A 19,396-nucleotide genomic window follows, 5' to 3' on the forward strand; every position below is an offset into this window, starting at 1 on the left:
GGGTATTTTTTTTTTTTAAATCCCCCGATGATACTGCGGAGTGTCATCGCAGCGGCAGAGCTTGACCGCAAGCTCTGCCCCTGCAAGCGATAATTGATACATCCCTGTGATGTAGTCAATTATGGCAGTGCAAGTTTGGGCGATTTTATCACCTGTCATCCGCATCCTGGATGTGGATGGTGATAAATAGGCCCCTTAGTATTTTGGTTTTAGTTGTTATGTTTTGGATTTTATTAAAAATCATGCTGGGGTGTTGTAAGTTGTATTTTTTTTTGTGTTTTAATTTTAAGTGGCTAAAAATATAATATTTTATTGTGTCTGCTTTTTGTTACCACTTTAGTAGTTATATAATGTACACATATTTCCAGTCAGTTTTATAAAGGTAAATCTCAAAATTAGCAACTTTTGACCTCACTATCAAAATTTGTTCATGGAGAGGGTAGACCAGTGTGTGCAGGCAACAGGCTCCTCTTCAGGCTTCAGGGCTCCTCTATCCCAAATTTCTGTCTCCCTTGGAGGGCTTAGGCTCTCTTACCCGTTCCTCAGAGGCAATTGTGCTGCAGGGCACCTACTGTCGTTGTTGTTGGGTCCCACCTCCTTTTTAGTTGAGGTTGTGATTGTTCTATGGTCTTGAGACACAGCCCAATATATCACAAAAATCTAGAAAGGTGAACAGTTCCTCATTCAACCAACCTATAGGCAGACCAAAGCCCTAGCCTACCGCAAATGCCATAACTTCTCATGGGGGTTGTTAACCACTCCTAAACATACTGTGGTTCTAGGACCCACTATCATTGATTGAGACTACCTCTATGTGAGCCTTACCTCCACTCTGTTCTACCACTTCCAGGCCTTGTGATGCAAAAGAAAAAAGTAGGGATTCCACACTGAATCTTCAATGTTTTATAGCATATCTTATCTGAAATGAGAAAGTACCAACGTAGGGGGTCATTCCGAGTTGTTCGTTCGTTATATTTTTCTCGCAACGGAGCGATTAGTCGCTAATGCGCATGCGCAATGTCCGCAGTGCGACTGCGCCAAGTAAATTTGCTATGCAGTTAGGTATTTTACTCACGGCATTACGAGGTTTTTTCCTCGTTCTGGTGATCGTAATGTGATTGACAGGAAGTGGGTGTTTCTGGGCGGAAACTGGCCGTTTTATGGGTGTGTGCGAAAAAACGCTACCGTTTCTGGGAAAAACGCGGGAGTGGCTGGAGAAACGGAGGAGAGTCTGGCCGAACGCTGGGAGTGTTTGTGACGTCAAACCAGGAACGACAAGCACTGAACTGATCGTAGATGCCGAGTAAGTGTGGAGCTACTCAGAAACTGCTAAGAAGTGTCTATTCGCAATTCTGCTAATCTTTCGTTCGCAATTTTACTATGCTAAGATTCACTCCCAGTAGGCGGCGGCTTAGCGTGTGTAAAGCTGCTAAAAGCAGCTTGCGAGCGAACAACTCGGAATGAGGGCCGCAATGTAGATAACGAGCCTCTGCTAGGTTACGCTCAAATTTATGATTGGTGGTGCACCCATAAGTCAGTGGACTGCATGGTAAAAACAGAATGAAAAGGAAAGAAGACTCATTTGTTGGAGCACTTTGAAGAGTATTTATTATTTATTTATTAACAGTTTCTTATATAGCGCAGCAAATTTCGTTGCGCTTTACAAGTGGACACAATGGGGGTCATTCCGAGTTGAACGCTCGCTGCCGATTTTTGCAGCGCATCGATCAGGTAAAAAAATGGAAAAACTGCGCATGCATATGCGCCGCAATGCGCACGCGTGTTGTACGGGCACAAAGAGCATTGCTGCTGTGCACTGGATCTAGCAAAGAATCCATTTGCACAGCCGATCGCAAGGAGATTGACAGGAAGAGAGCGTTTAAGGGTGTCAACTGACCATTTTCTGGGAGTGTTTATCCAGGCGTTTGCAGGGCGGGTATCTGACGTCAATTCCGGGACCTTCGTCCCTGCAATCATCGCACAGAATAAGTAACTACAGGGCTGGTCTTGTTTTGAACAAAATGTTTTTGTACCACTCGGCTGCACACGCGTTCGCACACTTGGAAAGCGAAAATACACTCCCCCGTGGGCGGCGACTATGCGATTGCACAGCTGCTAAAAGTAGCTAGTGAGCGATCAACTCGGAATGACCCCCCATGATAAAACAAAACTGGGTAATAAACAAAACAGTCATAGAGGTGGGAAGGCCCTGCTCACAAGCTTACAATCTATAAGATAGGGTGAAAATTCTGTTTATACCACTTCTAGACTTTTAAAACTCAGGGCCTAATTCAGACCTGATCGCAGCAGCAAACTTTTCTCTAATGGGCAAAACCATGCTGCACTGCAGGGGGAGGGGGGGGGGGGGGGGGGGGCAGATGTAACATGTGCAGAGAGATTAGATTTGGGTGGGGTGTGTTCAACTTCAAACTGAAATCTAAATTGCAGTGTCCAAATGAAGCAGCCAGTATTTACCCTGCACAGAAACAAAATAACCCACCCAAATCTAACTCTCTCTGCACTTGTTACATCTGCCCCACCTGCAGTGCACATGGGATTTGCCCATTAGAGAAATATTTTGCTGCTGCGAACCTCCCATTAGTCTGTACTGCAGGTTGGGCCGAAGTACCCAAACCTAACAAAAACTAAGACAGACCAAACTCCTATCTTAAGGTGTGTACACACGGTGCGATATAGCTGAGCAATGTTGACTATATAGTCAAAATCGCTAAGAAAGTTAGTGCATATCTCTCCGTGTGTACACAGCCAGCGATAGCGATGTGCGTCCCCGCCAGGTCACTATCGCTAGGAAAAATAGACTGTGCAGGCAAGTCAATTTTGACTATGTCGCTGGAAAAGTAAAAGCATCCCCCTATTTAAATGAGATTGTCAAAATCACCCAGAGCCAAAATCGCTTGCACAGTTAGTCAAAATCGTCTACTGCCAGTTCAAGATAAATCGCTCAGTCAAAATCGCTCATAGTCAAAATCGCTCTGTGCGTGCGGACCTTTATTGTCAGTATCACATCATTTCAAGGGTGCTAGATGCCGCTCTCAAGTTTTTTTTGTGATTGGGACCCACTTCTAATCTCATTACGGATTTACACTCCACTTCCTGGGCTTCCAGGCTCTGATCTCAAATCATGGTGGGGTTCTTCTGATCCCCTTTCAGGGTCCACTTTACTGTAGCACTCCTTTTTGGAATTCCTGCAGTACAGGGTTCTCATTGGAATCTCCAAGCCTGGGAGGGACATTGCAAAATTTCACTTAAGTTCACGGTAATACTGTCCTGGTGCCCGGAGTTACCACATCTGGGGAACAGCAGTGTGCAAAGTCAATGTATGACATTTAATGTTTGCAGCAGGAGGCAATTTGATATCATAAATATTGTAGACCGCAATTCAAGACTGACATTTAAGACATAAAAGGGGTGACCCAGATGTCAACGTAAAAGTAATCTATCGAGTAAAAGACGTACATAAGATTGACAAGAACTGGAACTAATTCACTGCAGACGCTAAACAGTCCTATAGATGTCTCTGATGAAAGGGGAAAGCACCCTTGGTGGTCCCATACACACATAGGATGTTAACCCAGGTAAGCGTAATACACAAGGCAAAAATGAGTGACACAAAGCAGCATAGGATTATAGCATATGGTGGGCCTGATGGCAGCCGTATATATGCTCCCTATAATATACTGCATGGGAAAAGTGTATATTAGCTGAATGGAGCATTATACCTTTGCAAATTAACATGTGCTTGGCTTTACAGTCATCATTATCAGGTTACACTTGCCCAGGACCAATACATGGAGCCAATGACACTTCTCAAAAACAGGCGTATTTACACATGCCTCCAACACCGCCTAGCCCGCAGCTGCGTCTACTCGGCACTTTACCCACCTGGTTTTGTCTTTGCACCTGAGAAATGCAAGATCCAATGAAAAATTACATTCACGGCAGTTGCAGTGAGGTTGCGTGACTTTTGTGCAAAATGCAGCCTTGGAGAAGTGCACGAAAATGTGGGTAAGTCACTCTGGACCCCAAAAAGCGACAACTGAGATAGCAGGACCACAGAGTATACTGTAGAATGTTGTCTAATTGTAAAGTGCAAAGGAATATGCTACGCTATATAAGAAACTATTAGTAAATAAATAAAGTGCCCATAAAAAAGTAAAACGTTGAAAAAAAAAACTACAACACTTTTACTGTACCTCTCATCTGCAAGTTCAAAACCCCCTCTCCCTTCTCTACCCCACCTCCAGGTACTGTACCTGCCCCACATTAATTAACCCATTATTCAACTTTTTAGAGAAATTCACCTGAAAACTGACATGTCTTTATTGGCCAAATTATGCGATTTAAGTCCTTCCATGTGTGTGATTATTCATTGGGAGGGGTGCACCAAAGGCTCCGTACTGTGTCGCAACATTTTTACCTTAATATAAAGATTTTCCCCGGCTCAGGAGGGTGCACACAAGAAATACAAAATTCATCTAGAAAATCAGTGCGAGTTTGGAATTGGATTGCAGTGTGAGTTTGCTGTGGGAAAGTCTCGCAGGACCCAACTAAATGGATTGACCCCGCTGTCTAAGTTAAACTTGTACATTCTTTCACTAAGACATTGAATGTTACCTTATTTTTTAGTGAATGTTCAAAAAGGTTGGGATTGGTATGCCGGTGGTCAGAATCAGGCCCGGCGCTAACCGCTCAGCAAAGGGATGCAATGCAGGTAGGCGCCAGGCTGGAAGAGACACTCTCCCTGCTCTACATCCCCGCTGCTGAGTTCTCCTGCTGATGCCGGCTGCTGCGCCTGTCAAACTCTACGACAGGCAGCGGTGCCGACATCATGAGGCCTCCTCTCCCTCTCCCCTATCACAGACTCACCTCACAGTGCAGTGTGCTGGGTGGATCTAAAACGGGCGGAGCTTCACTGGAATAAGGGGCGGAGCTACACGGGACCAGGCTGCAGCCTGCGACACAGGAGGACGAGTTGCTAGTCTTCTTTATGTAAGTGGCTGGAACGAGTGAGTGAGAGTGTATATCTATGTATATAGTATCTCTGTATGTGTGTGTGTGTATATGTATACAGTATCTGTGTATATGTATGTGTGTGACTGTGTGACTGTATGTGTGTAATGTATGAACAGTATGTGCATGTGTGTGTGTATGTGGTGTATGTGTGACTGTGCAGCATAATGTGTGTAAGCGTCACTGGTACAGGGGGCGTTAAGTATGTAAGCGTCACTGGTACAGGGGGCGTTACATGTGTAAGCATCACTGCTACAGGGGGCGTTACGTGTGTAAGCGGCACTGGTACAGGGGGCGTTACTTGTGTACGAGTGACTGCTACAGGGGGCGTTACGTGTGTAAGAGTCACTGGTACAGGGGGCGTTACTTGTGTACGAGTGACTGCTACAGGGGGCGTTACGTGTGTAAGAGTCACTGGTACAGGGGGTGTTACTTGTGTAAGCGTCACTGGTACAGCGGGCGTTACGTGTGTAAGCGTCACTGCTACAGGGGGTGTTACTTGTGTAAGCGTCATTGGTACAGGGGGCGTTACGTGTGTAAGCATCACTGGTACAGGGGGCGTAACGTGTGTAAGAGTCACTGGTACAGGGGGTGTTACTTGTGTAAGCGTCACTGGTACAGCGGGCGTTACGTGTGTAAGCGTCACTGCTACAGGGGGTGTTACTTGTGTAAGCGTCATTGGTACAGGGGGCGTTACGTGTGTAAGCATCACTGGTACAGGGGGCGTAACGTGTGTAAGCGGCACTGGTAGAGGGGGCGTAACGTGTGTAAGCATCACTGGCACAGGGGGCGTTATGTGTGTAAGCATCACTGGTACAGGGGGCGTTACGTGTGTAAGCATCACTGGTACAGGGGGCGTTACGTGTGTAAGCATCACTGGCACAGGGGGCGTTATGTGTGTAAGCATCACTGGTACAGGGGGGCGTTACGTGTGTAAGCATCACTGGTACAGGGGGCGTTACGTGTGTAAGCATCACTGGCACAGGGGGCGTTATGTGTGTAAGCATCACTGGTACAGGGGGCGTTACGTGTGTAAGCATCACTGGTACAGGGGGCGTTACGTGTGTAAGCATCACTGGCACAGGGGGCGTTATGTGTGTAAGCATCACTGCTACAGGGGGGCGTTACGTGTGTAAGCATCACTGGTACAGGGGGCGTTACGTGTGTAAGCATCACTGGCACAGGGGGCGTTATGTGTGTAAGCATCACTGGTACAGGGGGCGTTATGTGTGTAAGCATCACTGGCACAGGGGGCGTTATGTGTGTAAGCATCACTGGTACAGGGGGGCGTTACGTGTGTAAGCATCACTGGTACAGGGGGCGTTACGTGTGTAAGCATCACTGGCACAGGGGGCGTTATGTGTGTAAGCATCACTGGTACAGGGGGCGTTACGTGTGTAAGCATCACTGGTACAGGGGGCGTTACGTGTGTAAGCATCACTGGCACAGGGGGCGTTATGTGTGTAAGCATCACTGCTACAGGGGGGCGTTACGTGTGTAAGCATCACTGGTACAGGGGGCGTTACGTGTGTAAGCATCACTGGCACAGGGGGCGTTATGTGTGTAAGCATCACTGGTACAGGGGGCGTTACTTGTGTAAGCATCACTGGCACAGGGGGCGTTATGTGTGTAAGCATCACTGGTACAGGGGGCGTTACGTGTGTAAGCATCACTGGCACAGGGGGCGTTATGTGTGTAAGCATCACTGGTACAGGGGGCGTTATGTGTGTAAGCATCACTGGTACAGGGGGTGTTACTTGTGTAAGCATCACTGGCACAGGGGGCGTTATGTGTGTAAGCATCACTGGTACAGGGGGCGTTACGTGTGTAAGCATCACTGGTACAGGGGGCGTTACGTGTGTAAGAGTCACTGGTACAGGGGGCGTTATGTGTGTATGCGTCACTGCTACAGCGGGCGTTACTTGTGTAAGCGTCACTGCTACTGGGGGTGTTACTTGTGTTAGCGTCACTGGTACAGGGGGCGTTACATGTGTAAGAGTCACTGGTACAGGGGGCGTTACGTGTGTAAGCGTCACTGGTACAGGGGGTGTTACGTGTGTAAGCGTCACTAGTACAGGGGGGTGTTACGTGTGTAAGAGTCACTGGTACAGGGGGCGTTACGTGTGTAAGCGGCACTGGTATAGGGGGCGTTACGTGTGTAAGCGTCACTAGTACAGGGGGGTGTTACGTGTGTAAGAGTCACTGGTACAGGGGTGTTACGTGTGTAAGCGGCACTGCTACAGGGGGCGTTACAGGTGTAAGCGTCACTGGTACAGGGGGCGTTACGTGTGTAAGCGTCACTAGTACAGGGGGGTGTTACGTGTGTAAGAGTCACTGGTACAGGGGGCGTTACGTGTGTAAGCGTCACTAGTACAGGGGGGTGTTACGTGTGTAAGCGGCACTGCTACAGGGTGCGTTACGTGTGTAAGCAGGGTGTAGTATGGTATGCCGGCAGCCGGGATCCTGTCTGACAGCATACCGGCGCCGAGATTCCGACCGCCGGCATACCGGCAGCTAGGCAAGCGCAAATGAGCCCCACACGTGCCACGCTATTTATTCTCCCTCCAGGGGGGTCGTGGAACCCCAAGAGGGAGAATAATTGTCGGTATGCTGGGTGTCGGGATTCCGGCGCCGGTATACTGTGCGCCAGCATCCCAACAGCCGGCATACTGAAGACCACCCATGTAAGCATCACTGCTACAGGGTGGGTTATGTGTGTAAGCGTCACTGCTGCAGGGGGCGCTACGTGTGTAAGCGTCACTGCGTCTTGTATAAGCGTCACTGGTACAGGGGGTGTTACGTGTGTAAGCATAACTACTGCAGGGGGCTTTATGCCTGTAAGTGCGACTACTACAGGGGGCATTGTGTATAAGCGGCACTACCACAGGGGGTGTTACGTGTGTAAGCGGCACTACCACAGGGGGTGTTACGTGTGTAAGCGGCACTACCACAGGGGGTGTTACGTGTGTAAGCGGCACTACCACAGGGGGTGTTACGTGTGTAAGCGGCACTACTACAGGGGGCATTATGTGTATAAGCATTATGTGTCCCTTTGTAAAGTATGGGAGGGCACAAATTTATAGTTTGCGGGGGGGGTGCCGAACACCCTAGCCAGAATACCAACCGCGCATCCCGATAGTGAGAATCCCGAAAGGGGAAGGTAAGTATACTGTACTTACCTTCCCCCAATGCCCCCTAACCCTCCCTTCCTGCAGCCTAACCCTAACCCTCCCTGGTGGTACCTAAACCTAACCCCACCTTCCCGCAGTCTAAACCCCACCTTTCCCCCTCAGCCTAAACCTAACCTGGCAGTGGAGGGAATGGTGTCCTGGCAGTCACTCGTTGGGGATCCCGTCGCCGGCATTCTGAGCAGTGTCGGGATTTCCGGCATCAATATTTTGACTGCCGAGATCACAACTTTTCGCAACCAATCGGGGAATCAGCGGAAATGAAACTTTTTATAAGTCCCTGATTTGCCTTATGAAGACTGTTGTCGGTCGGGATCTGGGAATTGGGATTTTTAAACATGTTGTTTAATATTCCCGAATCCCCATCCCGGCTGTCAGGGGATCAAAAATTTGCGGCAATTCGCAGCTGATTTATGGGGACCATAAGTATGCAACTGACTAGCAAGATAAATTTCAGCAAATCTGTAGCATGGGTGACAATGGTCCAATCCTACTACAGTGGCACATTAGACATAACATCTACTTTAGATATCTCTTTTTATCACATACAGTAGGTTAGAACAGGGGGGGAACAGATGTTGGAGGGTCTGGCAGGTTGGGGGCAGGGGCCTACATGACATGTCCTGCTCTACGTCATTAGAGCGTCTGTCAGCCTTAAAAGGAATTTAATCCATTGACTCTCAGTTCTGCTTATATCCTCGGCAGTAAGTGACTCAGCCCGGTTACAGGAGACTACGCCAAATTGCCAAAGTGATCCCCGAACAGATTGCGTTTCCTCAGAGAACAGCTGTACAAAAAGACAACTGCAAAATTAAAATAAAGACTCTGGGCATTCAGGATATAGCTGCAAGGGGCCAAGGATAAAGCAACGGGTGTGGTATTGAAAGTCGACAGTAACTAGGTCGGCAATGTCTAGGTCGACCACTATTGGTCGACAGTAACTAGGTCGACAGGGTGTCTAGGTCGACAGGGTCTTTAGGTCGACATGTTCTAGGTCCACAGGTCAAAAGGTCGACATGAGTTTTTAATGTTATTTTGGTGTCGTCTTCTTCGTAGAGTGACCGGGAACCCCAATTAGTGCACCGCGTCCCATCGCATGGCTCGCTTCGCTCGCCATGCTTCGGGCATGGTGCCTTCGCTCCGCTACCGCTTCGCTCGGCACAGATTACCGTTCCAATCGTAGTCCACGTGGATCGTTAAGTATGAAAAGGTTCAAAAAAAGAAAAAAATTGTGAAAAAATCATGTCGACCTTTTGACCTGTCGACCTAGAACATGTCGACCTAAAGACCCTGTCGACCTAGAAACCCTGTCGACCTAGTTACTGTCGACCAATAGTGGTCGACCTAGACATTGTCGACTTTCAGTCCGGATCCCAAAGCAACAGAGGTGTAATAAGGGGTAAATAGCATACAAACTGGGTATAGGGATTACTGAGCGCTCGGGATGATGAACAGCACCAGCGGTCGAATGGTCTACCTTCTGAGCACATGCACTTAACACATAATGTCTGTCACTCAACACAAGCACGTTTCCCAGAACACACTCCCAGCACCTACGTACAGCGTTACTATAAGGTAGTCCACAAATATACAACAACCACATTAGATGAAGAATATAAATGAAACTCCCTCTGAAGCTCTCCTCGTCTGGTTCTCCTATGGAAAACTGTACGGTGTCCCACTCATGGAGCTGAGCTGCGCATGTATGGAAATCATACATGAGCTACACGGAGACTACACACATGCGCTACACAGAGGCTGCACACATGACCTTACATATTGCAGTCAGACATCTTACTCATGGAACTATTTGCTCCTGTGGGGGAAGCATGAGAGTATTTTAAAATGTGTGGGGAGGGGGGGGGGGGGGAGATGAGGGCTGACAGGTGATGCCGGGGATAAAAGAGGAGGAAGTTGCAAGTGAGATTTATTAAAACTAAAATGTGACAGGTGCTGCAGAGCTGCGCACCCTGCCTTGCGGTGCCCTGTGCGGAGACACATGTCACACCACCCTATTTACAGCCCTGCCCAAGCGTATCACACACCACTACAGGACAGCATGATGTTTCAGATCCGTAAAATGTTTGGCATCTGTGCTACTGCTCCACATATCCAGGGCTATTTCTAGACAATTTGGCTCGCAGTGTGAGATTTAAAAATGCCCCCCCCAATCAACATACAAAAATGCGCCGCCCCCCCTCCCCTTCCCCCCAATAGATATAACAAACACACTTTTTTGTGCACGCTCCTGGTGAGGGGGCATGCCCCTACTAAAATGGGTGTGGCCTCGCATGAAAAGACTAGCTTACACCCCAGTTTTTGACCTTGCACCAACAGACCTCGGCCACCACAGCGTAAAAAAAAAAATTCCACCATATTAAGCGCCACACAGTAATGCCCCCTGCACCTTATTATGCCACACACTGCAATGCCCTACAGTAAAGCTTCTAATTACTTTTAAATTACTTGCTCATTGCCAATGGTTTCACTCGCTGGGTGTCATGCTCATTGCCAGGGTTTTCATGCTCTGGGATCCATGCTCGTTGCCACGGGTTTCATGCTCTGGGATGGGTGTCATGCTTGTTGCCAGGGGTGTTTAATGCTAGCTGCCAGTGGTAATGCTCATTGGCGGGGGTTTCATGCTCTGGGACAGGTGTCATACTCATTGCCAGGGGTGTGTAATGCTCTGGGACGAATGTCATGCTCGTTGCCAGGGGTGTGTAATGCTCATTGCCAGGGGTAATGCTCATTGCCAGGGGTGTGTAATTCTAGTTTCCAGGGGTGTGTGATGCTATTAGCCAGGGGTGTGTAATGCTCATTGCCAGGGGTAATGCTCGTTGTCAGGGCACAGTTGTAATTCTAGTTGCCAGGGATGTGTAATGCCAGGCCAGGGGTGTGTAATGCTTGTTGTCAGGACTCAGGGGTGTGTACAGGCTTACAGCCCCCCACAACCCGCCAGTTGCTCCCCTTCTACCCCGCCTCCCTGTCAAAGTTCTCCGCATGGGGGGGCGGAGTTTCACAAAATGATGCGTTGCGTCATGACATCACGACGTAAACATGTCATTCTGCGAATCTCTGCCCCCTGAGGGGAGTACTAATGACAGGGAGGAGTGGGAGCAGAGAGTGGTCCGGACATTGAAAAGTGCAGCGGCAGGCGCCCTGTGCGATTGCACAGCGCGCCCGCTGCTAGAATGGCACTTCATATATTCCCCCTATTACCAGTGCATTAATAACGAGCACACAATAAGCCCGGCTGCTGTATTTCCCATGAACACAAATGTCTGAGAATCTTCCCATATATAAGGTAACGGCTTTTAGAACGGTCCATTTGGCACCGGATGCATGAAGCTATTGATTAATTCCACTTGCTTTGTTATCGCTCGCTCCATGATTGTAATTATAGATGAGAGTAACATACAGAGCTTCATGCTGCCGTGTCATTTGTATGTATCTGGAGGTCACAGACCATTTTCCTGTTACACTGAGTGTGAGAGTGGCTGATGTCTCTGCTGGGTGATTTTGCTATATTTAGTGTACGGAGCTAATTTATATCGAGCAATCAGAAATGGAGCCTGTACTTTTTGGGGGAAATTGTAATTAAATGAAAGCTGAAATGTTAAGTCCACATTATCGCAGTCTGACTTCATCTGAAGATTAAAATATATATTTTTTCAAACAATTTTTCTTAAAGCATGCTAGGTTTTTTCGCTGCGCTGCGATCGGGTCAGAACTGCGCATGCGTCTGCACCGCAATGCGCAGGCGCATCGTACAAGTACAAAGCGGATCGTTGCCCAGCGATGGATTGTACGAAGAATCCGTTCGCGCAGCCGATCGCAAGGATATTGACAGGAAGAAGGCGTTTGTGGGTGTCACCTGACCGTTTTCTGGGAGTGTTTGGAAAAACTTAGGCGTGCCCAAGCGTTTGCAGGGCGGGTGTCTGTCAGTTCCGGCCCCGGACAGGCTGAAGTGATCGCAGCGGCTGAGTAAGTTCTGGGCTACTCAGAAACTGCACAAAACTTTTTTGTACCGGCCGGCGGCACATGCGATCGCACTCTTGCACAGTGAAAATACACTCCCCTATGGGTGGCGACTATCTGCTCGCAGCAGTGAAAATAAACCCTAGCGAGCGATCAGGTCTGAATGACCCTCATTATACGTCAGTCTCAGGTCCACACATCAATAGATACAATAGGCCAATCCTATTAGCACAACAGTGCTCACTGCGCCATAGAGCTCCAAGCACTTTTATGACAGTTCGGGCAGGAACCAGCCCACAAAGGATGCGACATTGGGTGCCGTTGCCGGCGTTTAAACATCACAGCAATGGCACATCGCACCCTTCACAGGTAATAGGATTGACCCCAAAGAGTATGGAGGAATTGCCAAAGCAAAACACAGCATAACCTGTGAGGATCTTAAAACTCCGATATTATAGGGGGTTCTCCCAGTAAGAGTCTGGATCCCAGTAAGAGTCTGGATCCATCCTATCCATATTCTGAACAGATAGTCTAATGATAATCCGTTCCTGAATGTCGTTGGTAAAGTAGTTATATAACTTTCCCAGGACTCAAAGAATTTGGAGACTCGTTTATACTTTTTTAAGGTAATTTCCAACGAGTCCATATTGATAATGTGATGAAGTTTCCAATTAAAAAGGGTCAGGGGCTTACTCACAACTATCATATACTACAGGGACCATTTTAGTGACTGGTATACACTACAGGGACCATCCTAGTGACCAGTATGCACTAAAGCAAAATATACAAGTGTAATAAATTCAGGATCCAGATTGTTCCTCCTCCCTTCTTTTATTTTTAACAGCTGTACTCCTGCATTGTCAATACCCCCCCATTACCCCCTCCCCCTCTCTTTAATCCATCTAATTGGCCTTCGTGTCTGTTGTTTAGGTTATCTCAAGGTGTATCTCCGGCATTAGACGTTTATCCACGACATGTTCGGTGGAGCCGAATGGCACAATGACAGCTCCAACTGCCACTAATGAGGAAGGATTGGTCAACGCCATCCAACATGAGATGTCTCGACAGTGGTGGGCATCCCCAGTCCCATCTTACCTTGGCCTTGCTTAGCAACAAGCCAGAGCAAATACATAGAGGAGACAGAGAAAGCAGTGACCAGCTGGGAAATGGCAAAGGAGAAGGCCCTGATCCAAGCCCCTGTGGACACGCAGAGTACAAGACCGCCCCATGTCATCCAACCTGTACCCATCTATATGTACACCCCACTACCATGTCTTAGAACAATTACTTCAAGTATCCAATGGGCTCTGAGTGCAAGGATGCCATCATCTTCAGATTCAACCTACCCTGCATATGGGCTGTTAACCTTGTTGACCTGTAGTGAAATGGTTAAAAACTGCAAGCTGTTTCTTCACAGAGTATTATTGTGCATGAGTCCTCAGCCTCAATAACATCACATATCTGAGACACCAGACTTAAGGGTCAGGCTGATTAGAGTGCAGGTGCATGTTGTTTATTTGGCTCTATAAAAATGGTCTGCATGGTGCCAAGCCTGTCACTGTGATACTGAAGCATCACATCGCTGTACGGTACTTAACATAGGAGAGATTGACACCTTATCATAATGACTGCTGTTTATCTTCTATCACCCGTATTCTGTTATCTTCAGAGAAACTCTGGTTTGAATCAACATGTGGGCTCATCTTCTTATTCACATCCGCTATGCACCTACCAACTTGTAGGCAACTGCCAATAAACTGGCACAAGCTCGTCAAGATCACATTGGCAGAGATCAAGGTGCTGCTTAGTTCTTAAAAAATGAGATGACTCGAGGAAACTCTCTTACGATGTATTGTATTTAATAGGGTAGTGAGGGGCAGGGGGAGGTAGTGGGAGGGAGATTAAAAGACCGAGAGAGGAAGAGAATGAGAGAAAGAAGTGAGTAAGGAAAGGGGAGAGGGGAGAGAGACTTAGCAAATAGATGCTATAATACAGTAATAGTTTCTCTTTTAAGTTCACAATGGACTTATCCTATGCTCTTCAGCAGAGAAGGACAGAAAGTTAGGTGTGCATACAAAAAATACTTCCCCACCATCACAGCCTAATTTGAAATTTATGTTGTTAGGTATTCAAGAAAATCTGCACACAGCACCTGAATGCCCCGATGGCTATTCTTTTCAGTGATAGATTAACTTCATGAAATTTATGTCTCAAATATTCCGCTTTTCGATTGTGTGCAAATTACAAATGTTGTGTATAAAGAATAGACAAAGGCTTTAAGGGGATTTGTGTCGAGGATCCTTTTGTCTTTGCTGCATGGAAAGCTCTGGAGACTGGTACACAAAGTCACAGTCATTTGGCAATGAGATAATAAAATTGTCAGACAACACTCACACGGACAATTCCAGCGACCGTATCGCAACTTGTTTTAATATTCACAGTGCAAATTCATATTTGCCACAATGGAGAATACTCTAGAAAAAAACATTCTAAAACATAAAAACACATAAAAGAGTGAGAGACGGTGTGTAATAAATCAGTTTATTGGCTGGAAAAATCAGACACCAGACAAGTTGTTACCCTTAGGCTGCTGCTATTCATTTAAACATAGCAGAGCGGAGAGCAACACTCTTACCCAACTAATAAAACTTACAGTTAAGTGTATAAAAGTTTATCCAAGTGCCTTGTACAGCACTCTCTTTCCCTGTTATACCCGTGTAATGGAACAAGTCTACTGACAGGCTTGTACTTGAATCTTTGTTTTACAAGGAACAAAGTGACATACATCTCTGACTACTCTAACAGGAGTTATGTTATCAGGCCAACAAAGAAAAAAGTTGCAGAGAACATAAGAAAATGTTTTTGTCCTCATGTTGTAGATGCCCTACAACATGAGGACAAAAACATTTTCTGTACAGATAACAGAAACATTGTTGCGTTATTAGCTGCATTTTTGGGGCTCCACTTAAGAGGGGAATCCAATTACCCGCTATTGTGTTGCAGCCGGAAGAGACGGGTGTTTTTCAAGGGTTTTTTTTTTATCACCCCTATCCAAATAGTTTGTGCGAAAACACCCCTTTTTTGTGCAAAAATACATAGGTCCCACAAAAAGCCGTGGACTTATCTATTTTTATGCCACTTATCTCGGGTCTAAGAAGCACTTATTGCAAATTAAGCTTTGCGTGTCTGAGGCAAGCGCAGCATAGGGGTATATTCAATTGCTGTCGGGTCCTTTCCTGACAGTGTCAGTCCAACTTTTTTAAAGTTGGATTGACATTGTCGGAAACTGGGCTAAAACCTGTCGGGTTTGGCCCTGCTTCCGACAATACACGCGGCTTGTTCCACGTGTGTTCTGACAGCATTCAGAAAAGTTGGATCTCCCGACTTGACGGAAAAATGATCCTGGATTGAAGAGGTCGGAACCCCTTCCGACCTATTCCTGTCGGAAACTGCCATCTTTCCGACAAGACGTCAGTTTCCGACTCTAATTGAATATACCCCATAATCTGCAATAAGTGCCTGCATCGGAGATAAGCGCCGGCTTATCAGGGATAATTGGATAGCCTCTGGCGAGACAAGTACTGCAGTAATTGACCACGGGTAATTGGATACCGCACTAAGAGCGATACTACTTGAAGGTGGTTAATTATGTTTATTATCACTGTGATACAAATATGTAGATGGTAGGCTCTATGACGTTGTCTGGTGACTTACTGACAAATGTGAATGTGCGATGGCTTGCGAGGCTTCGATGAAGCTGGAGAGGCTGTGGTGGGTACACATTTCCGGCAATGGGGACTGTACAGCTTAGACCATGTATAGATGGCATAAGTGTGATACCCCTGGCCAATATAAGAGCCAATGGACACTGCAATATGGGAGGCTGCCTCTAGGTGGAGCTGCAGCGCAACAAGAAGGGACAAGCAAGCCATAAGAAAGTGATTCACAGGTTGTACGTGTGGAGTAGCGACTGTGGGATGCAAGTAGTGGAGCTGGAGAGTGGGGTGAGATGCCGCAGGTTTGTGAGCCATGACTGAGCAAGCAAGGATGCTGAGGTAGTGCCAGGTGCCACTGAATACCCGCTGATAGTGTGCTGGGGACCTCAGCAGTAGCACCAGCAGTGTGTCTGCGAGATCTGGAGACAGCATGACAGGGCTTGGAGCCACAGCATAGATCCATGGAGGCTGTGTAAGAGACTGATTCAGACTGAAAGAGTTTTGCACTATTAAGAGACTGAGTTAGAGCTATACATGCACTTGCAGTGTCATATATGTGCTGATTCAGCTACCATTGAACTAGGGAACTGAGTCTATTAGTATAAAGAGAGAGTAAGTCATTTTGTGAGCAAGATTGATATATGAGCTGACTAAAAGAGCACTCAGTACTGAGCCACAGGGATTATTGAGTGTTGAAGATAACTGTGCTACTATAAGTGGAACTGTGTTTATTGTGCTTTATCACTGCAAAGTAAAGCTATTGTTCTCTGGGATCAAGAAAGCTCAGCATTATATACTAATTCTATTATCTTTGCCTATTGTGGATTACAAGTACATACAAGTAATAGGACAGGACCACCTGACACTAACTCTCCCTCTCTCAAACTACCGTTCCATCTCTCAGCTCCCATGCCCCGCCAAGCTATTTGCCTACAATCGCCTCACACACTTTCTTAACACACACAACTTATTGGACCCACTTCTGTCAGACAAATAAATCCAGGTGGCGCTTAATAATACGTATAAATGTAAAAATATTTATTAAAAGAAAAAGGTACAATGGGGGTCATTCAGAGTTGATCGCAGCAGCAAATTTGTTAGCAGTTCGGCAAAACCATGGGCTTAATTCTGAGTTGATCACAGCAGAAAACTTGTTAGAAGTTGGGCAAAACCATGTGCAATGCAGGGTGGGCAGATATAACATGTGTAGAGAGAGTTAGATTTGGGTGGGGTGTGTTCAAACTGAAATCTAAATTGCAGTGTAAAAATAAAGCAGCCAGTATTTACCCTGCACAGAAACAAAATAACCCACCCAAATCTAACTCTCTCTGCAAATGTTATATCTGCCCCACCTGCAGTGCACATGGTTTTGCCCAACTGCCAAAAAGTTTTCTGCTGCGATCAACCCGGAATTACCCCCCATGTGCACTGCAGGTGGGGCAGATGTAACATGTGCAGAGAGAGTTAGATTTGGGTGGGTTATTTTGTTTCTGTGCAGGGTAAATACTGGCTGCTTTATTTTTACACTGCTATTTAGATTTCAGTTTGAACACACCACATCCAAATCTAACTCTCTCTGCACATGTTATATCTGCCACCCCCTGCAGTGCACATGGGGGTCATTCCGAGTTGATTGCACGCTGCCGATTTTTGCAGCGCAGCGATCAGGTTACTACTGCGCATGCGTATGCACCGCAATGCGCACGCGCGTCGTACGGATACAAACAGCGTTGTTGCTGTGCAATGCTTCTAGCGACGATTCCATTCGCACGGGTGATCACAAGGAGATTGACGGAAAGAGGGCGTTTATCGGTGTCAACTGACCGTTTTCTGGGAGTGGTAGTGAAAACGCAGGTGTGTCCAGGCGTTTGCAGGGCAGGTGTCTGACGTCAATTCCGGGACCGGACAGGCTGAAGTGATCGCAAGGGCTGAGTAAGTTCAGACCTACTCAGAAACTGCACAAAATGTTTTCGTCCCGCTCGGCTGCACAGGTGTTCGCACACTTGCAAAGCGAAAACACACTCCCCCGTGGGCGGCGACTATGCGTTTGCACGGCTGCAAAAAGTAGCCAGCGAGCGATCAACTCGGAATGAGGGCCATGGTTTTGCCCAACTGCTAAAAAATTTGTTGCTGCGATCAACTCTGAATTAGGCCCAATGTTAATGAACCTCCCGGGGTTTAATATACAATTTATCACATCAATATAGCGTGTACATAATAGGATAATTTCACTGAATAAAATATCAGGTTATTCTGAATAATTTGCATGCGCACTAGATTTGGGGTGTGCAGTAGCCGATAATTAGAAGAACTGATATTCCATGGAGCAATAAGCCCCAATATGCAGTAGTACAATGGCTAAGGTGCTTAAATGATATAGCGTGGCTGTTACGCACATAGAGGAGCGATCAGGTCTGAATTAGGCCCATGTCACTTTGCTGGGTGTACAGTATGTGTGTATGGGACTTGTCTCTCCGCTATACACCAAGGTGAATAAAGCGCAATGAGTCATTGCCAGAGAAGACGGAAGATCCCCTGGAGATGCCATCTCAGCTGTAAGCTACCATCTGCACCTACTGTAACTTATCTGTGCCAACACTAACACCTGGGGTACCATATAAGGATGTATTCAGAAACAGCAGTAAGTGAAGGTTATAACTATATATGGCTATGGGGGATTAATGGATTTAGGGATCAATAACTTATGGATATTACAGAGGTGAATCAGTGATTAAGGGGTGGAGGACAGTGCTACAGGAGGGTAATACTACACGGGACCAATGGTAATAATGGTGGGGCATAAAGGGAGGGTAACACCTACAAGGGGGTATATAATAAAAGAGGTGTTACAGAGGGTATAAACCATTACATGGACAAAAATGATTATAGGAGGGAAAAATTATTTTAAGGGACATTTTGCTGTAGGGTGACTGGAGATTACGGGGGAGGGGGGTAGATTATTACATGGGGAAGGATAGCTAAAGAGATAGGTAGATAGTGGAGAAGTGAGCCAGTGGAGAAGTTGCCCATGGCAACCAATCGGCACTGAAGTAACATCTATAATTTGCATACTATAAAATGATACAGAGCTGCTGATTGGATGATGGGGAAATTTCTCCACTGGCTCACTTCTCCGCTCTTATCACTGCTTAGTAAATGTCCCCCTAAATCCCAGAGGCCGAACCATTAAGTATATCAAATATGTATTTATAATAGTACAGTATATGAGTTCTCCCAAAATCTGCAACAGCTATTATTTACTATGTTGTTACACCAAGTAATATACATGAATAGTAGTAAATGCTGAAATGCATTAAATACTAGTAAAATTCATATACAGTAATTAATGACATTATCAGAAATAGTTTGTAATAAAATCTTAGCTATATAAACTCAGGGCCGGATTAAGCCTTTGGGGTGCCCGGGGCACTTTATACAGGGGGGCCCCGGTGGAAGGAGAGGGGCTGTATATAAAGGTGCCCA

Source organism: Pseudophryne corroboree, chromosome 1 (genome assembly GCF_028390025.1).
Source record: "Pseudophryne corroboree isolate aPseCor3 chromosome 1, aPseCor3.hap2, whole genome shotgun sequence".
Classification (NCBI taxonomy): domain Eukaryota; kingdom Metazoa; phylum Chordata; class Amphibia; order Anura; family Myobatrachidae; genus Pseudophryne; species Pseudophryne corroboree.